The 24366-nt window shown below is 39.8% G+C and overlaps 1 long non-coding RNA gene across 1 annotated transcript in view; it reads left to right on the forward strand.

The window, feature by feature from the left end:
- Window positions 1–1371: 1371 nt before the first annotated feature.
- LOC147996563 (uncharacterized) overlaps window positions 1372–24366 on the forward strand; it is a 53225-nt gene continuing 30230 nt past the window's right edge. The window contains exons 1-3 of the long non-coding RNA XR_015676975.1: window positions 1372–1464; window positions 3656–3749; window positions 15643–15687. This is a non-coding gene — a long non-coding RNA (uncharacterized LOC147996563). The remainder of the gene's footprint in view (window positions 1465–3655; window positions 3750–15642; window positions 15688–24366) is intronic.

Below are 24366 nucleotides of genomic sequence, written 5' to 3' on the forward strand. Positions count from 1 at the left end.
GAACCTCACCACAGCACTGGCACATTGCTTCTGTGGTCTTCTGTAGGGCGTTCTTCTCCGTGCACTGCTTAGCCATCCTTTACCAAGAGGGCAGCCAATGCTGCTGTGGTCACACCCAGGTTCAAGCATGGAAAATGAAACAAGTATTGGATGTGGAGATGTAGCCAGCATCCCCGGGAGATTTCTTGGGAGTTTCACATCACACACCCACTCCTACTTCAGTCGACAGACTCACGCTGTGATCATACTTTGTTAGAAACAGGTCATTCCTTGGAGTTTCGAGCAATACATTTCGAGTACTATTGAAATTATTGTTAGAAAATTAAGAAAGCCGTATTTGACAGGCAGCTTAAAATCTCTGTCACCAGCTTTAAAAGTGACTGTCAACACAATTTTAAGTTTATTTCACTGGTGGTCCAAATCACAGCATTCCTTTCAGAAGATTGCAGTCATTAGTTTGCTAGGACACACTTGATTTTAATAAAGAGATAGTTCTTCTGGCCTCTTGCTTCTCTGTCCCCAGCTCACAATGTTTTACATGACTTGTCATTCCAAATTCCTATTCTTTGGTAAGGGATGAATTGTTGATTAATTATTGACAAGCGTATGCTATCCTTTGCCCATGTTTGTGCTTTTGGATAGAATTAATATAGATCTATGTTAAAATTGACATTCTAGAGATGAACTCTTTCCATCTCTCTTCTCTAGATGAGATCTGTGTAAGGTAAAGATTCGTTGGCCATCTATTCTTTAAACCTTAACATTTTTCAAATTGTGTAAATGACACCGGGAATGCCTATAAACACATCTGGGAAGATTTAAATCCATGTTCTTTAATTGTCTTTATTCAAATCAAGCTGAAGAAAGGGAATAGGCAATTTATTAGCTATTCAATTCCCCCATCCACGTGGAGGTTCTGTCTGAGGATTCTACAAGCAGAGGAAATGACTGGGTAAAGATGCTAGGAACCGAGCATCCACACCTCATTGGTCAGTCCCTGGCTAGGAACCGAGCATCCACACCTCATTGGTCAGTCCCTGGCTAGGAACCGAGCATCCACACCTCACTGGTCAGTCCCTGGCTAGGAACCGAGCATCCACACCTCACTGGTCAGTCCCTGGCTAGGAACCGAGCATCCACACCTCACTGGTCAGTTCCTGGCTAGGAACCGAGCATCCACACCTCACTGGTCAGTTCCTGGCTAGGAACCGAGCATCCACACCTCATTGGTCAGTCCCTGGCTAGGAACCGAGCATCCACACCTCACTGGTCAGTCCCTGGCTAGGAACCGAGCATCCACACCTCATTGGTCAGTCCCTGGCTAGGAACCAAGCATCCACACCTCACTGGTCAGTTCCTGGCCGGACTTCCTCAGGACCCACCAACTAGGTTCCTGTCAGCAAGAACCTCTTGACCACCGCAACAGTGTTGGGTTTGGTGTCTGCAAACACGTTGAATCCCCAGGTAGGACAGTCCCTGGTTGGCACTTCCTTCAGTCTCTGCTCCATTTTTGTCCCTGTTCTTCCTTTCGATGGGAGCATATCTGAGTTTAAAACTTTGAGATGGGTGAGTGACCCATTCCTCGACTGGGGGCCATGCCTATCTGCTGGACGAGGTCTCTACAGGTTCTCTCTCCCCTTTCTCTGTGCATTTCAGCTAAACTCTTCCCCCCATTGGGTCCTGGGATCCTCACTTTTCCCTGGTGTCTGGGACACTTCAGTGGCTATCCCCAGTTTCTCATCCCACTGCTACATATTTTTTGATCGATTTCCTGACCCTCTGTACCTCTCTCATAATCACTTCCAGATCCTGATGTTGCCACCCTTATTTCCTCCCCCTCCTTTCTTCCTCCCCGGTCCCCCTTTCCCTCCATCTCCCACAATTGGCCTGTTCTCCCCTAAATGCTGGACTGAAGCATCCACACCCTGGTCTTCCTTCTTTCTATGCTTCATATGGTCTGTGGGTTGTATCATGGGCATTGTGAGCTTTTGGGCTAATATCCACTTATTAGTGAGTACATAGCATGTGTGTTCTTTTGTATGGGTTACCTCGCTCGGGATGATATTTTCTAATTCCATCCATTTGCCTGTGAATTTCATGAAGTCATTGTTTACAATAGCTGAGTAATACTCCATTGTGTAAATGTACTACATTTTCTGTATTCATTCCTCTGTTGAAGAGCATCTGGGTTCTTTCCAGCTTCTGGCTATTGTAAATAAGGCTGCTATGAACATAGTAGAGCATGTGTCTTTGTTATATGTTGGAGCACCTTTTGGGTGTATGGCCAGGCGTGGTATAGCTGGGTTTTCAAGTAGAACTATTTCCAGTTTTCTCAGGAACCACCAGACTGATTTCCAAAGTGGATTTACCAACTTGCAGTCCCACCAGCAATGGAGGAGTGTTCCTCTTTCTCCACATCCTTGCCAATGTCTGCGTTTTAGATCTTAGCCATTCTGACTGGTATGAGTTGGAATCTCGGGGTCATTTGGTTTGCATTTTTTTCTGATGACTAAGGATGTTGATCACTTCTTTAAGTGCTTTTCAGACATTTGAGATTCTTCGGTTGAGAATTCTTTGTTTAGCTCTGTACCCCACTTTTTAATGGGGTTATTTGGTTTTCTGGAGTTTACCTTCTTGAGTTATTCGTGTATTTTGGATATCAGCTCTCTATCAGATGTAGGGTTGGTAAATATCTTTTCCCAATCTGTGGGTTACCATTTTGTCCTATTGACAATGTCCTTTGCTTTACAGAGACTTTTCAATTTTATGAGGTCCCATTTGTCGACTGTTGATCTTTAAGCATAAGCCATTGGTTTTCTGCTCAGGAAGTTTTTCCCAGTGCCCAAGTATTTGAGTCTCTTCCCCACTTTCTCTTCTATTAGATTCAGCATATCTGGAATTACAACATAGTTTCATTCTCCCTATGTTTAGTTGTGCCTGCAGTCTACAGGATTCACTTAAAATCACAGACAAAATTGTTATCGATCCAAGAAATCTCAGTATATTTTCCATACACTTAAATTTTGTTTTAATTAGTGTTAAAAATGTACTCACTGATAAGTGGATATTTACCCAAAAGTTCACAATGCCCGTGATACAACCCACAGACCATATGGAGCTTAGGAGAAAGGGAGACCTGGGTGTGGATGCTTTAGTCTTGCATTGAGGGAGGGAACAGGATAGTTGTGGGAGGTGGAGGGAGGGGGGGACCTGGGAAAGAAAGAGGAGGGGGAAGGAATAAGGGGTGAAGTTTCAGGTACTGGAGGGGACAGGAGAGATGTACAGAGGGTTAGGAAATCAAATGAAAATATCGAGCAGGGAAGGATGAGGAACTGGGATAGCCACTGGACGGTCCCAGAGACCAGGGAAACGAGAGGCTTATAGAACCCAAAGGGGATGATTTTAGCAAAGAAGGGGAGATAGAACCTGTAGATAGACATGGCCCCCAGTGGTGGGATGGGGCTACCTACCCACCTCAAAGTTTTTAACCCAGGAATGTTCTTATGCAAAGGAAGAACAGGGACAAAAATGGGGCAAAAACTGAAGGAAGGGCCATCCGAGGACTGCCCTACCTGGGGATCTATAGACACCAAACCTGACATTTGCCTTTGCCAACAAGCACTTGCTGATTGGAACCTGGTGTTGCTGCTCCTAGGGAGATTCAGCAAGCCAATCCAGTTGGCCAATACGGATGTGGATGCTTGGAGCCAACCATCAGACTGAGCTCAGGGACCCTGGTGCAGGAACAGGCAAATAGACTGGAGGAACTGAGGGGGGATTGTAACCCCATAGGAAGAACAAGATCAGCTAGCAGGACCACCCAGTGCTCCCAGGGACTAGACCACCAATCAAGGAGTGTACAGGGAGGGATCCATGGGTCCAGATACATAGGTAGGAGAGAATGGACTTGTCTGACATCAATGGGAGGGGAGGCTCTGTATCCTGTGGAGGTTAGATGACCCAGGGTAGGCAGAGGTGTGGGATGGGAAAGTGTCAGTGGTTGGGATAGCATACTCACAGAGACAAAGGGGAAGGAGAAGAGAGACAGGTTGTGGGATGGGGGACTTGTAGAGAAGTAATGGGGAAGTGGGATATCATTTGAGATGTAAATGAATGGAATGATTAATAATAATAAATTTTATGCTAAAAAAAAGATGCTGGGAATCAAGCTGCCGATGAAAGCAGATCTTCAGAAAACCCCTGCTTAGAAAGGAATAGAGACAATGTTCAGTTTCAATTGATGACTTTCGGGAAGAAATTGGTTTATTGGTCTGAGATTTTAAGTTTGTGTAAGAAACTAGAAATGTACATTTTCACATTAAGTCATGTTCTAAAAAGTTCCTTGCTTATATTTAGCACATAGTATGTAAATGAATAAGATCTATGTAGTCCTGAGGTATCAGTTCATTCTAAAACCTGTCATTGTATTTTTAAAAATCCTAGAGCATTTGAGAAAATTATGATTTTTTTCTTCTATCAATGGGCTAAATTCAAATAGATATTAAAACATGATTTTAAAAATTGCCCAACAAGGCTCAGATATTCACAGCTACCTGTTAGGGCTACTCAGTTTAAACTGACACCATAAAGTGACTGAAAAATTATTTGCCTTGGAAGATTTTCTTTTCCTTTCAATGGTTACCTCCTTCTCCACCATATTTGGAAGGACTAATTGATTTTATTCCATGATCATTGAAAAATGTTATTTTTTATAAACATCATTAAAACTTTTGCTTCCCACAGTGATTGAGGGAGTAGAGAAAAAGCAGTAAGAATATTCGTACAGCGAAAAGCATCTAGCCAAGTTTCAGAGGCATGGTAGAGCTTTAAAAATAGAAAGCAGCTAAGGTAATGTCATAGAGAACACTGCTGAGACTCAGCTATGGCACTGACATCTCATAGAAGAAAAAGAATAAAAGAGGAAGGGATGGCTGTCTCTCCCTCTTCTTTGCCTCTCATTTCTTCTTCCTAACAGAAAGAGTATATTTCCCAAGAGCCATTGCATATTATTTAAATATCTCCACATTCATGCATCACTGTCTTATGTTTCTCGACTTCGGGATACGCGGCTAAGTTCATCTTTTTCAATAATAGGGGTCATGGCTAAGCTGTAGAGGTTGCAGTCTAACTCTGGGAGGGAAGCTCCTATTTCGCTCCCAGGTGATTCCTGTTAGAAAAGCAACTACTCCAAGATTTAACAGCAAATCCGCAATGGCAATTTTATCGATCTCCCCATTTCTATCTATTTGTGTTACAAACACAATTTTGCAACACAGAACTTTTTAATAGTATTTCAGTGTCAGTGTATGGAGTGCCCATTTAAAAAGAAGCTTAATTATTTTAGTTTGGAGCTTGTTAAAATGCTTGGTATTTTTCATATTGAAATACATGCTATTGTTCATTAAATTAAATGCATTATATCATTACTGACATTTATTAACCTTTCAGTTTTCTAACTCTACAGTTGATTTCTCACCAAACAGAGATGGGACCATCAACAAATACATACCATTGCCTTTTGTCCCTGTCTAACTAATGAGCGCTCTTCTTTGTATTGCTACCTTTCTTACATCTCATGAAAGGGCTAGGAACAATGATGTTTTCTGTCATTTGAAGACCATTCTGTAGTCTCGCTCTGTGTGACACATGACAGCTGAAGAATTATAAGACTTTCAGTACTGAAAAAAATATGTTTATGTTGGAGAAAAGTTAAAGATTTCATTCTTGTCTTGGGCAGACGTTTCTGTACGCACCCCCTGAAGTGTGTCATATTGAGATCCAGATTCTCTCTTCTTTATTCAGCACAGACCGGAGGGCCAATTTCCCTGTGATGCCTAGCTCATAGCTATTGCAGTCTGTGGCCCATTTACTAAGCAGGGAGTTATTCCCACACCTGGCCTCTGTCAATGCCTATCAAGCAAGACTGCTTCGTTGAGAACTCCAGGAGTGCTATAGTAGGTGACCTTTATAAACGTATGGTATTACCTTTATAGTATAAGCTATCTATGCTTCACCGGAAGAAAGCTTCAGGTTCTGTACTGTGCAGTTCCTGAGAACTTGCACACTCTGCCAGCAGTGTGGACCGTTGGCTAGACAATTCACTAGGTTCTCTCTCCACTTCTTCAGAGTAAGCATCTGTCCGGTGGTTGTTTTTGTTACCCCACGTTTGTTACCCCACTTCTCAGTCTACCCCTCTTTTCTCAGGCCCTCACTCAGTTTCCTCATCTTTCTCAGGTCACCATTTCTCTGCTTCCCAACAATTATGGGGAGTCTGGGTGGTGGTTTGAAGATGCTTACCCCAGGGAATGGCACTAGTAGGAGGCGTGGCCTTTTTAGAGTAGATGTGACCTGGTTGGAGGAAGTATGTCATTGTCAAGGTAGGCTTTGAGATTCTTCTCCTAGTTGCCCGTGAGACAGCCTCGCTCCTGACTACAGTCAGATCAAGGTGCAGAACATACAACTCCTTCTACAGCACTCTATCTGCCTGGCCACTGCCAGGCTTGCTGTCACGATGTCAATGGACTGAATCTCTGAAACTAGAAGCCAGGCCCAATTAAATGTTGTTCCTTATACAAGTTGCCTCGGTCATGGTATCTCTTCGTAGGCATGGAAACCATAACTAATGCAGCCATGTTTAGGTATTGACATACAAGGTATAGACATAGAAGGCACATACACTGAGCAGAAAGTTATGGAAATAGGTTGAGCATGGCCTTCTTTAGTGGTATCCTTATAACCTCACACTGCAATGTTCCGTGTGTCTTTCCTACTTTCTTCTTTCCTCTGGAAACCATGAGAAAGCCTATATAGAGCACAGTTTTATCCCCAGGATTTATGAGAGTCCTGTTTGGCAGAATTGGAATGTAGGTCACATATATAATTCGAATTTTTTATTAGCTGCACTCAAAAAGCAAAAAGAAAACAGGTAACCTTATCCTCCCATCCTCAACCTCGATGCTCAGGCTGGGATATACATCCTTTAGTACGACAGTTAGCACCCACTGTCTTCCTGACTTAATCCTGAACCATATGTAACATTAGGCCCATTCAACCTGTGCTCAATCCCAGGCTGCTCTAACCACACCAGTCCCAGAACCAGTGAGAGAGGTCAAGGTGCCAGATCTCTTCACAAAACTACAAACTACTGTGAAAGATCAAGATAACAGTCTCTCTGCCCCCCGCCCCCATGAGAAACAAACTACTAGTCCTATATAAATGTTCTCCAATGTAACTCACCCGAATGAAATTCAGGACACAGAACTTAAAACAACAACAACAACAACAGCAACAACAACAGCAACAACAACAGCAACAACAACAGCAACAACAACAGCAACAACAACAACAGCATACATTTCATCAAAGCATTAAAGGTGTTCAAAAAGGCACAAACAAACAAGAGAAAAAAGAGACTAAAAATGTAAGTGATTCTTAAACATCCCCCCTCCCCCGCACACTGAGAAGAGACCCGTGATGAAAGCCCACGTTTGTAAAAGAAAGCAGTTAATTGAGAACTGGCTTACACCTCTTACAGTTTTAGAGGCTTAGTCCATTGTTATTATCATGGAGAACATGGTGAAGAAGTAGGTGAGAGCCCTATTATGCTCTACAAGCAAGAGAGAGAGAGAGAGAGAGAGAGAGAGAGAGAGAGAGAGGAAAGAGGGGGAGGGAGGGAAGGGGGAAGGTGGTAGGGGAGGGAGGGAAACAGAAAGAGACAGAGAGAGAGAGACAGAGAGAGAGAGAGACAGAGAGAGAGAGAGAGAGATCTAAGGAGATAATCAATTGAGTAAAGAGAAAACCCCTAGTAGAAAGAATCTTTTCTAGCTATAAATCTGGCAGAGGATTAATATCTAAAAAGCTCAAATAACAAAGTGTCAAGAAAACAAATGACCCATTTAAAAATGTCTGTAGACCTCAATAGTGAGTTCTCCAAGGAGGAAATAAAAATGGCTAGGTAATACCTCAAAAGATTCTCATCATCCTTAGCAATTAGAAACATGGAAATCAAAACAACTCTGAGGTCTCATGATATCCCGTTCAGAATGTACAAGAAGATCAAGACAGTGGACAATAAATGTTCAAGAAGACATTTGAAAGCGAACTCATGCTGACTGTTTGTGAAACTGCAAACTAGTCCAGCTCCTCTTGAATCAATGTGGAGGAGTCTCAAAAAGCAAATACTTTATTACCCAGCCATATCGCTCCTTAGCGTATGCCTAAAGGACTTGACATCCTACTTCTCAGGAACTAGGTTAGCAATGTTCGTTGCTGCTCTATTCACAATAATTAGGGAATAGAAACATCATAAATGTCCTTCCACTGATGAACAGATAATGAATTGTGTTAAATATAAACAATGAAACAAAATTCATCTGGAAAGATAAGAAAATCATAAAATTTACAAGTAAATGGTTTCAACTAGAAAATATTATATTGAGGGATGTATCCCAGACCTGGAAACACAAATGCTTTATCTTCTGTCATCTGTCATTTCCAGCTCCAGATCTTCAGATATGAATGTATAATCTGAAGTAACTATGAAATAGGGAAATTAAAAATGAATCACGGGGGTGAAGCACTAGAGAGGAGAATAGCATATAATAGGATATAGGTTATTTGAGGGGGGAATGGAAAAACATGGAGAATTTAATTTGGGAGCAGAGAGAAATCAAAGAGAAGGGGGCATGGCATAGGGATAAATAGCACTAAGGCTGCTTGAAAAAGCCATAGAAGTCATGGTTACATATAGTATACACATACACATATCTTATATATGCATATGGTTTTAATGAAATTATGCCATTTGGACTGATAATGGTCCCTCCCTTTTGTGACCCATTGAGTATCTCACAAAAGCTTCAGTACCAGGCTTGAGAAATCACCTTTTGAGTTTTGGTCCCAGAAATCCCCAATGTAGACTATTACACTTGTCCTGCCTGTCTCCGATGAGGAGCTTCTGCTGCGGAAGACAACATGTACTTTGGACACAGGTCCTAGACAAATTGGACTGGATCTCACCCTCCCTGACTTTCTTATTACTAGAAGGTGCTTTACAAGTTACCAAGGAAAGAAAACAATAGCCCCACCCAGTTGTGACACCTGAAAGCCACAGCAAAAGACAGCACAAAAGAGTATCCACAAATGTGCAGTACTGGGTCTCATCCCATAACCAACGCTGTGGTGACTCAGTAGATGTAAGGCTAACTCAACAGGAGGGAAATCAGTGTTGGTCAGGAAACCTAGGGAGACCACAACTGTTAGATGAGAGTCTACTACTGACACTTTCCTAAACTAGTACAATTTCTTATTGCATTCAAAATACTTTTCTTCATGCCCGAAGGCATGGTCTCTCTGTAGCAGAGACCTTTTCAGGAAGCTACAACAATACAAAATGGGGAGAAGAGCTGATGGCGGGGTACTGAGAACTGATTGACACATCGATAAACAGCCTCACACTCAAGTCTCAGGGAAAGTAGAACATGAGATGAGAAGATTTTAAGAGCCAGAGGAAGAAATGGACTCAGCAGGCTGTCTTTACAGATCGTGTGTGTGTGTGTGTGTGCCTGTTTGTGTGTTTATATATAAAATGATGCATATTGTTAAATATAACATAAACAATTATATATAACAATGTATACACAATAATTAAATATATATGTTTTATATAAAGCAATAATAAAGAAAAAGGACGCATTTTAGGAGGGAAAGAGCATGGGAAGAGGTGGAGGAAAAGGGATGGGGAAATAATGATATATTTTCATTAAACAAATTACAAAAGCATAATGAAATTAAAATTTTAAACTAGTCTGAATACTTACCATGCCGTTTTATAGGCATAGTTTTTAGTGATTAAGAACAGATTGCATAAGAGACTGCTGCTTAATTAAAAAAAAAAACTGTAAAAATTATTCTTAATACAGCCGAATCATGCTACATTTTTACCAAAATGTTTGAAAATTGAATCTTGTGTCATTTTTGGAAAATACTTCTTATGCTAAGTATTCATTTACATTTTTAATTTTAATCACTCTAATAGGTTGAAATTACTCTTTTTTTTTTAGCACCCAGGCCTTCATGCTTACCATGCAGGCACTTGCACCGCAGACACAGAAGTATCGTTCATTTATTGAAAATCACTAATGATTTTGACTTTCTTTTGCTTATTTGCTTATGCCAGCATTTTCCCCTTTATGTATGAATTATCTGTCTATAGCCAATATATTTTCTCATGTTGCTATTTAGCTATCAAATCTATTTTTAAGTCAAAACTTTGTTTGAATATTTTATAAAATTTCAGCAATTTGCTATATATCTATATAAAATCTTAAAGATTTATTATAAGATGATATAATTACAATTTAATTTATTTCTGTGCTATCTTACAAAGAGAAGTGTTTAATTTGACGAGATTAACTTATTAACATCTTTTATAGATGTTTCTTTTGTATCATGTCTAAGTTATATTTCTCTACTTTAAGATTATTTAGATTTTCTTCCATGGGTTTCATAGTTTTAGATTTCACTTAAGCTTTTGAGTAATCTTATTTATTTTCAGTAGATGGTCACATATAGGTTTTACATTGAAATAGATTTTTTTAATTGAAAATCACTTGGCCATATATATGTGACCATAGTTCCAGATTCATCTCTAGGTCTGTTGGCCTGTTTCTCTGTCAATGCCATAATGACTTGATTGTGGTAGCTATGTAATAAAGACCTCTGATGTCTAACATTCAGAGCTCTTTACATGTTTACATTAACTTTAAATGTTCCTTATCTGTACATGAAAAAACGTTCATTCACTAAGATTGTGATGGTTATGACTGACTTTGTAATACAGAGCAGTTTTCACAAAAATTGAATCCTCCAATATTATATCTTCTTTATTTCAGGTGCCTCTTAACTTACCTCACTACTTTGTGTGTTAAAATTCGAATTTGCACACGTTTTACAGCAATTTTATTCCTAATAAAATTGTTCGTCATATGCTTGTCCTCCCCCACCCCCACAAACCCTGTCATGTTCTTAAAGAATCAAGATCTTTGTACAAAAAAAAAAAATGTCACAGTGGCAAGGATTTCTGTCTGTGGCCAGAAGACACTGAGTGTGTGAGTGGACTAAGAATTGTGTATTGTCCCCAGCCAGGAATACAGATGAGGACAACCGTCGTGAACACCTCAGTGGCAGACTTCTGAATGTTTCAGAGTCACAGACACTCAGCTAAGTCACATAGATCATACCCATGTAAACCGTGAGATAAGGAATAGCTTTGTGAATTCTCTGAGCTTGGTGGGCTTATAATAGAGCAGACTTTGCACTAGCTGCTTAACCTATTTGACTTTATGAGAATGTGTACAAATATTGAGCCAATGAGTATGGTCTCATTTTAATTGAATCTACAAGCTATTGTCAATTATCTGGGTACTGATGCATTTGTGATTAAACAAAATATCTGGTCATATGAAAGAGTAGAAGTAACATGGATTCAACATGCACAAAAATACAGTAGTAATATTTTATGATATATAGTGGCATATGTATAATTTAATCCCAAATTAAAGTCATGATTAATAATAAAATATTTCACCTTGATTCTATTTTAAAATTTAAGAATAAAGTGATTAAGACTAAAGGAAGGTAATTATTCAGTTGAAAAACTAATAATTTGGTCTCAAATTATATTTGAATTGGCCAGTCACTACATGGTTAGATGTAAGCACGGCATTAAACAAAGTAAACCATCAGACTCTCAGGAGGATCGTTATGTGGATCTGATTTTTCTAAACATCACATAGCAGGACAAAGATTCAGAAACACTTAACGTCACATCCATTCCTTGATCTGTATCACTGTACATTAATTCAGGAGACTGGAAACTGTTACTCTGATTGCTCTGCTGTATATATTTTTGTGATAATATACCCAAATATCTGCTTCAAATAAAGAAGAATTTGAAATTTTTGTCACCTACAACAAGGCAAAGTGGCCAAGTCTAAGAATTATCAAAGGCAATGATGGACAGATGCATTTTTCAAGAATGCTCGTCTTTCGAAAGAACACAGTCCGATGTTCAGGGCTCACAAAGGCTAATGTGGCAAGAGGACGATTTGTCTTATTTCTCATGTTCTTCTTGGCTCTTCCCCAGCAAATATTTCTTGCACAGGTTACACATCTCATTGTTCAGGTCAGACTGCAGAGTCCTTGCAGCATTAATTTAAGAGTGAGGGAACACGCTGAAATTCCCAAATACTGTCCACCTGGAAGGCAGAGACAGTGCATCGCAACTTTGTGCCTTCATGGAACTTGCTTATTTGGTGAGTAGGCATTGCTTAAATAATACACTGACACTTTCTGGTGTGAATCTGTAGAGGCAGTTTATTGGATCATATACACACAGAAAGCATAAGGTTAAAAGTGATAAAACTTTGCCAATTTTAATAGATTTTTTTCATTCTTCCATTATCAAAATTATAGTCAAAAAACCATTTTCAATTCTTTTTTCAATTTCAGACACGTAGACACAGGTAAGATTTTTGTGTTGGGGAGCAAGTCATCAAGGAATTGAATACATGGTGTTATATGGAGGTCCAGAAATATGAAGTTATTTTATTAAGTTGAAATTATCTCTCATTTGAAAACCCAAGATGGGGGGGGTAGGTGGAAATATTATCTGACGGAGGTGTCATTGTCAGCCATCATCAAAAGCCACTGTGCTCTTTACAAAGAGAAGGGGAACTATGGTGAGGTGAAGGTCCCTTTAGTAGAGACAGTTTTGTATAAGTATATATGGAAACCTTTCTCAGAAGGGAAGTGAGTGGTATAGCCAGAGTTCACAGTGAATCCCAGAACTGCCAAGGTATGACCCTTGAACCAACACAAGGCAGAAGATTGGCATATTTGATCTCAGTACCAGATTTTCCTTTTTCAGAAAGTTGAGCCATTTTCTTCCTTCTGGGATCAGAATCCTTCTATTCACCATGACAATGTGAAAAGAAACTGACTGCTATTTCTGAATTTAATTAAAGTGGAAAAATAAAGACATGGAATAAAAAAAACAAAAAAAAGGAAAGAAAGTGATTGCTAGCTCTGGTCCAATGGAGAAAGCAAGGTAGCCATGGAGGGAAGGGAGAGTGGCATAACTCCTGAACCCCTCCCAGATGTGCAGTGAGCAGGGAGGTGCAGCCGACACTTGAACACAGTGAGGCAGACCAGGAGTTCTGGACCTAGATAACTAAGAAAAATAGCATCAAGTCTGAATGAGTCTTACAGGGAATTCCTATAGCAAATTATCAATTGAATATGCTTAAATCTACCACTTGTTTGCAAAATTTAGCGTTAATTTCCTTGCATACCTTTCTAATAGAGAAATATAGAAATTATATAAGCTAGAAATTTGGCCACTTGTTTTACTCCTCTTTTCTTAATGTCTGACTATAAGAGAAATATATACAATTAACCTTTAATTCTAATTTGTTCTATTAAGATTAAGTAATTATTACTAAGTGTTATTAAGAGAGAAGTGAGAAGAGACAAGATGAGGCCCATTCACAAAATGAACTATTTTCCTTCTGCTCTGTTCTTTTATGGCTATTCAGCTTTAAACTAGTCCTTCATACATAAGCACACACACACACACACACAAACACACACACACACACACAAACACACATACACATATATACACACACATACACACACATACAGACTCACACACACATACACACACATACAGACTCACACACACATGCACACACACATACACACACAGACACACACATATACACACATATGCACACATACAGACACATACATGCACACATGCATACACACACAAACACACATATACACACATATGCACACATACAGACACATACGCACATGCACACACACAGACACACACATATACACACATATGCACACATACAGACACATAGGCACATACACACATGTATACACACACAGACACACATATACACACATACCAACACACGTATACACATACATACATACATACACACACGCATACACACACAGACACACACATACCTACACACATACACACACATACATACACAAGCACATACACACTCATATACACACACACACAAATATTCCAAGTTCAACGATGTATTCGATTTAATCTTTTGGCAGAAATTTGGAGAAAAAAATGAGGAGATTGTTATGGACTTCACCCTTAATTTCTGAAAAATTGCTTTCTTCCTTGTGAGCCACAGTGGGGATGGGAAATGCTCTCTCTAGGAAAACCTGGTTTTGTGTGACTGACACATACTGCATTTTTAATAACAGAATGAAATGCATTATTCAGAACTCAGTGCTGTCCAGCCGATTCAGCTCAGCCCTGGATCTGCCTCCTCCATGTGCGTCTGTTGTCTGAAAACGTTCAAGTTCTTCTTGTGATCAATACTAGTGGCCACGCTATTACTTGTTTGCCTGGGTATTTGTATGCTAGCAGACTGGCTTGTGATATTATAGTATTTTATAGTATATTTTAATGAAGTGGACTAGTATGACTAGTATGCATTTTTTGAGCCATCTCAAAGAATAGTTAAACACATCCACTGGTTTTTTTCTTTCATTTTCCCCCTTCAATTGGTGAGAATAACATCACACTTATACAAGTAAAGCACTCGATATGGAATAGTGTAAGGTAAAGATTGACCCCTTAACAGCATGTCAGGTCCCTTATTATCTCAGAAATCCTTGATGCCCAGGGACGATATATCCAAAGATAATATTCTGCTGGTATACTTCTAAAACAACTGTTCTCGGCTTTCAGGAACAGACACATAATATAGAGTAAGCTGTGAGAGTCTACTGTTAAGAGCTTAAAGGCTAGACCCAGTTACATAGCCCTAATCCTCCCCAGAGACATTTTTAAACATAGACACAATTTAAAAAAAAAAAGACAAGCATGAATATGGTGTCAGAAAATTCTTCTCCAGGGACCAACAATGAGGCTCAGTAGGTAAAGGCCCTTGATGACAATTCTGGCAACCTGAATTTGATGCCCAGGACTCCTGGCGTACAGAGTGAACTGGCTCCCTTTAAGTCTCCCTCTGATTTCTGCAGTCACGCCCCATAATGAGTGTACCCCCAATACAATGAGTAAATAAAATGTAATTTTTCACATTGGAACTTTCTACCCCAGATCTAAATTAGCTACTAGATTCTATCTGAATCATTTTGTCAGTATCTTATCTGACCGTTATTTTCTTCCTTTGTGAAAGAGGACTTACGTTAATCCCCACTGCAAAGATTCATGGGAGACTCAGATGAATTAACGGGTCTTAGCTTTCTGAGTGTATTACGAGGCCCCGTGTGAGGACAAATTTTATAATTATTGTTATAGCCTGTGTGGTTTTTATCTCGCAACTTTGAGGATGTTTTCAAGATCTAGGTTGAAAGTAACGAGCCGCTCCTGGTGTAGACTTACACCATATTTATACTTAATAACGTTCTAAATCTAAATCATCTAGCAACACTGTGTTATAAGCCATTACACAATCGAGTTAACTTCAAAACATTTATTTTATATAGACACAATGCTTCTACTAAAGTAATATGATCTATCTGCAACCTCTCTCAGTGTTCACATCTAATATGTCTGTTTATTCCTCTCAGGGTGAAGATCCCCGTGTGTTCATGATCTGCACCATTGGCAACCAGGTCAGTAATACCTAACCCATAAGGTTTCAAGGGAAAAAGAAATAAGCAAAAAATGCTTGAGGAATCTTTGAATGACGTTTAAAAATGTGTATGTAGTCTGTGGGCAATGATACTAGGAAGTAAATAATCACAGGCTAGCACCATGCAACTGCTCTCAAAAACTGCTAGAAAAAAATTAAAAAAAAAAAAGAAAGAAAGAAGTTCATAGGGAATGTATTTAAATTGATTAACAGACTGTATGTGGTTTTTTTTTTAATTTCACACCCTACAGCAAATTTTTTTTCACAAAAATAACTCTGTGCAATGAGTAGAACTCTCTTCTAACTGCCTGCTTTACCCCTATTGAGAAACTACTACAAATGCGTGTTTCTCCTGCTTCTCCTTTGGCATTTTTCTTGTATCTGTTTTGTCCTATTCCAATTTCTTTGTTTTGTTTTATTTTATATTTTACTATTATTCTTAAGATACGCATTTTTCTTTTTTCATATTTAGTGTTTATTCATAAACTTAAATCTGCTATCTAGCTAGACTTGGACGGGATGAGGGAAATATGGAACCCAAAAAACTTCGATTAGAGCAGAGATCAAAGAGCACATGGGGAGGGGTCATGGGTGCTCTCCCACTTTACTGCAGAGAGAGCAGCTGAGGGAATGGTCTGGTGGGTAAGATGCCCGCCCACAAGTCAAAAGAATCAGAGATGTCCACCCACACTCGGAAATGGTGATCCTCTTGCTGGTTTTGCCATCCTGCATCCCAAATGCTCCATGGCTTTCACGATGCTCATGCCTGCTTTCACCATCCTTCCCACACACCACATGGGGCCATCCGGTCGCTCAGTCTTGGCAGCGCAGATAAAAACAAAAGCAAAAACAAACAAATAACAAAACTGGAAACCGTTTGCGTTTGGTTCCCCATTTACCATGGACAAGATGCCACAAACTGTATGCTTCAAAATGAAGTTCTCATCCTCCAGTTCCTCTCTGTACATGGACCGCTACCAGTGGCATCATGGCGTGTGACGTTGCCAGCCTGTCACATGCATAACTCTGTGAAAGGAGGAACCGTTTTATCCGAGTCCTCCCCCCCAGTGCTCATAGCATGGAAGTTTTCTTCTGTCTGGAATTTTGTCTGCAAACAGCTCGAAGGATATGCTGCCCAAGGGCTCACCACTGGCCAACTTGTCAAGTGACACGGTGGGGTTGACCGTGGCTGCAGGGGACAGCGGCATCTGCAAAGCCCCTGCTTGTTTTTTTTTTACTTTAAAAAAAATTGGATATTTTTATTTATATTTCAAATGTTATTCCCTTTCTCGGTTTCTGGTCCATAACCCCCTATGCCACCCGCCTCTCCCTTTTTCTATACGGATGTTCCCCCACCCGTCCACCCACCCCTTCCCGCCTCCCCGCCCTGACATTTCCCTACACTGGGGCGTCAAGGCTTGGCAGGGCCAAGGGCTTCTCCTCCCATTGGTGCCCATCAAGGCCATCCTCTGCCACATATGCAGCTGGAGCTATGAGTCTGACCATGTGTAGTCTTTGGGTGGTGGTTTAGTCCCTGGGAGCTCTGGTTGGTTTGTATTATTGTTCTTATGGAGTTGCAAGTCCCTTCAGCCCTTGTTTTCTAATGATAGAAAAGTTGCAGATTTAGGTAAGAGGGAGGTGGGGAGGATGTTGGAGGATTTGGGAAGGGGAAGCTGTAATGAGAATATGTTGTATGAAAAAGATCTATTTTCGATAAAAGAAAAATAGAAAAAAATTTAAAAAATGAAAGTGAAGTAAGTAGCTGTCAACACAGCCAAGAGCAGAGAAAAAATAGAACAAGGAAGCCAAGATAGGAAGCACATAGTGAGGTGAGAAGAGAGATCAGCATTGTTTAACTTTGGAGGCTGAATATGACCCTTTCTCCAGCACCTTCTATCCACACATTTGATTCTTAAGAATGCAAATGCCACCAAATTATAATCTAGTTTTTCCTCATCCTCTGTTATTATTTTTTCATTCTATTTTCCAGCCAATACTGCATACATGCACATGCACACACATAGATACATAGGCACACAGACACACTACAGACACACAGACATACAGTCACACAGACACATATGTACAAACACATAGACACACACACAGACACACAAACACTCATACAGACACACACACACAGACATAGACACACACACAGAGATATAGACACACACACAGACACATACACACACAGACCCACACAGACACATAGACACACACAGAGACTCACACACACAGACACATACACACACAGACACACAGATATGCACACATGTACAGACACATATACACACACACAGACACACATACAGACACACACACACAGAGACACACAGACACACATATATCCCCCCACAGACACACACAGAGACACAGACACACACACATATACACACACACACACATACACATACACACACACATACATCCCCCACCACACTACATTCTCATCTGTTACTCCAAATCTACTCATATTAAAACATTTATAGATAAATCGGAGTTTTCTGTCATTGATGTGTTTCTATGTTTAGGATATATTAACTAGATATATGAATAAACTATAGATATGAATTTAGATACACATGAATATAGCCATGTGTTCTGAAATGACTGTATTCATAAAGTGACAGTTTTATTTTTCCAGGTGACTTGATGTAAATAACGCACCTGAACATACTGAAGAAATGCCGCCATTACACACACTCATGGGAACAGACACTCTTCCGGAACAAGGGAGGGCGTTTGGTTACTCCTTAGGGAAGAACAGGAGCTTTCCAGTCTATAAGGGGTAAATGGCTTCCTGACCACTCAGCAGAGGTGAATCCCCAGACTTGCATCACTGCATCTAGTTGAGTTTTTCACAATATCTGGATGAGTAATATTAAAAATTATTAGTTATTTATGTGAAGAAATGGACTAGCATATAAAATACTGTTTAAAAGCCCATCAAAAAGTAAAACGTACAGAAATGACTCCAGCAAAATATATTTAAGAACTCTTTCCCAAAGACTCCAGATTCTTACTAATGGCATTATTAGAAATGATTGTAAAATAGTTCTCCAAACAGATTCTTCCATGAAAGTAACAAAATTGTCTATCGTTAGGACTGTGAAAATTAATCAAAGGCTTTCAGCTGCCTGGCATCAAGCTCCATAACCCCCGATGCCATTGTAAAGAAAGAGCTGAGACCTGGAGTCTATCCTGGAGGCCTCTGTGGCACCCAGAGTCCAGCCTGGAGCCTGCTGCCAAGAGTGGTGCTAGTTTTCCTTAAAAGGCTAAAGCTTCCTTCTCCATGATGTCCTAGTTACTGATCTAACAGAAAACAGTAAGACCTCAATTACAAAATTAGCATTTGACTAAGTTGTCATATTTAAGGCGAAAAAAGTTCCTGCCCCAGGAGCGTTTATTTAAAATGAGTACATTTTCTCAAACGTGTGTTTTAACTTGTCAGGTAGTTGATTGAGCAGATAGAAGTTGAGGCAAACCTGCTCTTGGGACCCTTTCCCTCCTACTGCATAGTCCAGCCCTCATGTCCAGCCCTGTGTGTGCCTTGTCTTATTGCTATGCCACTTTTGATTGATATGCCCAGAAGGCCTGTTCTTTACATAAGGGAAAGGGAAAAGCAATGGACACAGGGAGGGAGGCACAGGGCGGAACTGGGAAGAGTGAAGGACCTGGCATTCCAATCAAATTGGGAGCTGAAAAGCCTAATTAACTAAGCACCACTCAGCAGAAATGACAGAGTGACTTGGCTGATAGAATCAATCCCTCTCTCCCCACTCTCCCTCTCTCCCTCTCCCCCTCCTTCCTTTGTCTATTCCTTTTGCTTTTCTGCAGCGCTATGGTAGGTGAACCCACAGTGAGTGCATGCTAGGGAAGCACTCCACCACTGAACCACACTTCCAGCTTCAGCACAGATAACCATTAGTGTAGTGTTCAGTAGCTCACCATACCAAGATGTCCCCTTTGTCCCACGGCTATTTAATACAAAACGTGCCCTTAGCAAAATTTTAGTATGTACACTATATACTAAATACATTATATACTAAATATATCACATACTTTATGTAGTATATAATATGTACTATGTATATTTAGAATATAGTATATATATTATTAGTTTTATATATATGTGTGTGTGTATGTGTGTGTGTGTGTGTTGCTATTAATTATAGCACATTTGATAGATTCCCCAGGGTTTATTAGATCTGTATAATTTAAATTGTGTAGTCTAACAGGTCTGTTTCTTTAGGTTTTTCACATTACTTCCTTTAGTTACACTTCTGTTACTGGGGTTTATGTTCTCTAGGGTACAGAAAACAATCTATGACTGCTTCCCTGTCTGTTTTGAATGAGTTAATTAAGTACATATCAAGCAAAAATAAAAATATAATCAGTGAGCATCAGAAAGAAGCATCAAGTAGATAATAAGACACCATCAGAGTGGGCATTCGCAGCACCCAGTAGAAATAGCTGTGGAAATTCTATTGAGGAAGCCAGCCAGAGTCCCAGCTCTACAGTCCAGGATGGAGCAAGGTCCCCTTCCGTGAGACTCCCAAGGAAAAGAACGCAAAGCAGTACAAGATAGGTAACAGCATCAAGCAGGCGTTGCACTCATCCCCTAAATGACCTGGAAAAGTCCAAGCACGGTACAGCACCCTCCATGCAAGATCCTCTGGCTCACCCCTGCCCCACGCCCACCTCACCCCTGAACGCATCTTTTATATCATGGGATGAACTAATAGCGACTTCTCTTGGAAATGATTTATTTCCTAGCTGTTCTCTTGGACACAATGTTTAAAACTCTCTGCTGCTTGCTGCTTTTCATGCTACAGATTTAAGAGGGAAGCCTGCCCAAGACAGGGGATTTTTGAGGGTCCTTCGAAGCAAGCATTTGTGTCTGAAATGGGGGAAGGCAACCCCACTTTCAGAATCAGTTTCTCCATTAGCTGAAACAGCAAAGGACAATTTAGCAATATAAAGCACATTGCATCTTGCTATATTCCTCTCTGCTTGTGTGCACAATAGATGCTTTGGTGTTCTATATTGCTGATACATTTCAAGGCCGAGATATTCACTCTCCCAGCTTTATTGTTGGCAACTTGGCAACTTGCGGCCGTGTGTCCCTCCCTGTCTGAGAATTGCTCTCAGCTGCAGGAAACTGCCTTACCTCTTCCCCAGGGCATCACACATCCAGTAACTGTTTGATGTAGGAGTACAAAGGCCTGGCCCATTGACTTCAATTGGGAGTAATTCTGCAGGGGCATCCACACTTGAAAACTCCCCGGGGATTTCCTTCACTGGTTGTTGGAATTCACTTTCACCTTCTGCCCATTGGCACGTCACAGTCTAGACATAGCACCCTCTAAAATATCAGATGCATACAAATGTCAGGTAGGTTAAGAAAAACGACCTGACCCATATGACTGTCTTTATGATTAGTCCATGTGTTATCAGACAGAAAAGACAATTCCCGTGTATTAGCTCATTTCTAACTAACATTCAGTGGGTGTTTCCTTCGGCTTAGTTTTCATGATAGATTATCTTTCAGGATGACTTTTGAGATAGGTAGCACCATTTTTCAGTGATGTTAGGATCTGTTAATTATAGAATGCTTCGTCAATTTGTACCAGCTATTAGGGATGAAAAGAAAAATAATCATATAAGCATTACTTACAACATTCTTATTGCGACATTTTTAACCTGTAATTTTTTATTTAGATCCAACCCTTCTCAATTGACTTTTTTTAAAAAAAAAATATCTTCTAAATGTTTACCCCCTGGCATTCATAACTATCCACTTCCATTCAAAATTCAGTCTCAGGGCTTCGACGAGTTTAGCATCTTTCTGATTATTACTCAAATTCAGTTTTTAATCCGTTTTAATGTTGTTATCTGTAAAATTGAAGCAATGATTTCTTTGTTTCTAGATTTGACAAACACTATGTGTAAATTATTTGTTACATTTTTATGTACAAATCTGAACGATGTATTTAAACTCTAATGGGGTTTTTGTATCTTGCTACATTGATACAATGTGTTCATTAATTGAAGCCATATTTTTCTGAAATTTGGTCGCTTTGGAAAAGTCAGTAGGCAGTTGAACAAACTGATACTAATGACGGTGATGGTTCTTCACAATGTTTAATTCAGTCACAAAACCCACCTCATCCATGTCCTAACAATCACACGGGGTTCCTTAAGATTTCCTCCCGTTTGTATTTACCATAGTTACCTTGCCTGGCACGCCTTAGTCACACTATCCCACCCCCACTGGCAAGCTTTGTTTTAGGGTGTGATTATTGGGTTACTATTCGGAAGATGTTAAAATTAAGAATTAGTAATTCAAACTTCGGTTAGATCATTTTTCAGACTTGTGATATAACGTAAATGACTCAGGGGAAGTAACCCTTGAGTGACTGGGTTCAATGTGTGTATATTTGTTTCCACATGTCTGAGCGATATAAGATATGTCAAAACGTCAACACCACCGACATGTCGGTGTCAAGATTCAACGTCATCACCGTTTGCTGCATCTTGATTTCCAAAAGTTATAATGCGAAAGCCTTATGTTGGATGAAATGAAATGGGGTATTGTTAGTGGGAGACGAAGATTAGAATGACGAAGACTTACTGGCCCTGTCATTGATAGGGCTGGTGTCAGAACCAAGCTGGTTGGGCTCCTACTTCATAGCTAAAATACCTGCTGTCAATAAATAGAATCAGATGAATGGCTCCATCAGTCAGTAACTATGGACTTGCGATTGTTATGCTTGATTTCGAATCCCTATTCTGCCGAAGGACAAATGGACGCCTGAGAAGTAGAAACTGGACTTAATGCTGATAAGGAGGAGAGCAGAGGGAGATGAGTTAAATACAGCATTTGAAACATTAAGAAAGGTAGGTTAGATCAGGAACAACTGGGCAAGCTAAATCTGGTTTTGTAGAAAAAGGAACACTGAGAGTTATTTGCAACCCTGTGTATTTTATTTGAAGCCATGGAGATCATCATAGTCACCCAGACATTTTGTAGGGCAGCGGACTTCTGTAGGTATTTTTAAGGAAACATTGGTCATTTCTGGCAGAAGGGGAAATTATCAGAAGGGACTCATGTGAATTCACCCTCGAGAATTTAAAAGTGAGCTATGGCAGCAAGAGACGCATGGACAGGAGTCCTCAGGCAATGGCTGGTTTCAAGCTGTGGCAGATTATATTACTGGCATTAATCAGGCGTGTGCACCATGATGCCTTGCGCACTGCTTAAGGCCATGAAGCCTATTTAGAAAACGTAGATTTGCATTTAGTTGATAGATTTATTTATTTATTATTCATTTCAAATACTTAGCACTACAAGGATGTGATCTCTTAGCATAGAACTGATATTACTATTTTAGTGTGTACATTTTAGTAATGATGATATGTATATATGCATATACATCTTAATGGTGAATATACATCTACAAACATGGACAGTGGGGGCTGACATTTGATCCCAGAGCAGCCCAAATATGAAATCAATTTTATAATATCCTATTAATACTGACTTCAATAAATACATAAATTGTTAATCAATTACTGCACACATACATATATGAAATTTTATGATTCTCAAAGTTTTAATAAAAATAGCTTTTTAATATTTCCAAACTTTATTCATAGTTTTGACTTAAAAATAAATTTAGACAATTACCTGATAAAATGTTTTAATAATATTTATCAGGAGGGGACCTATGCAACCTCCCAAGTACTGTGCAAAACAATGTATACGGAGGGTCTGTGTGACCATATAGTAAGAAGTGATGCTGAAGGTTTTATAGTGTGAAAATCTGTGTTTGAAGAGTACGTCAGTCACTATCATCTACACATTCAGAAAGACTAGAATATAGATTAATAGAAAACAGAATGATCCTTACATGCCTGCGTAAAAATCAATTTAAATATAAATTAGTTATCCGATAAATTAAAATTATTTCCTTCAACTTGTGGCAGGGTACACTCAGTCTGGATTCTGGATTCTGGACACTGTTTAGATCTGTTAGAGTTCAGCAGGCAGCTTAGTGAACGGACTGCATAGGCTACTGATTAACTTGAAGCAAAATGGTGTTCAGTTTCATCTGTACTTAAATAAAGAGGATAACACAGCAGCAGTAATTGCCTTAGGGTTCGGTATCTGTCCGTGGGATGAATCCCAAGTTGGGCTCATCACCTGATGGCCTTTCTTTGCTCTATTTTTGTCCCTGAGAGCCCTCAAGTCCCAGACCCCTCAGAGCTTCTAGAGACTAAGCCACCAACCAAAGAGCATGCATAGCTGGTCTGTGGCCTGTCTGGAACATACGTAACAGAGGATTGCCTTGTCTGGCCTTAGTGGGAGAGGATGCACCTAATCCTATAGAGACGTGATACCCCAGGGAAGGGGGATGCTGGGCGGAGGGTGATGGGTGATGTAGGGTTAGGTAGTTTGGAAAGGGGGAATGGATGGGTGGGTGAGGGAACACATTTTCAGAGGCAAATGGGAGGGGGACTGGGAAGAGGGCAACATTTATAATATAAATAAATAAATAACAATTAATAAAAAGAAAAACTTTGATGTAATTTTATAATTCTGAAAGACTTAAAATTCATTGTTTTGCCTCAAATTTTCAAGAATATAAGCTCA

This window comes from Rattus norvegicus, chromosome 2 (assembly GCF_021556685.1).
Source record: "Rattus norvegicus strain SHRSP/BbbUtx chromosome 2, alternate assembly SHRSP_T2T, whole genome shotgun sequence".
NCBI classification, from domain to species: domain Eukaryota; kingdom Metazoa; phylum Chordata; class Mammalia; order Rodentia; family Muridae; genus Rattus; species Rattus norvegicus.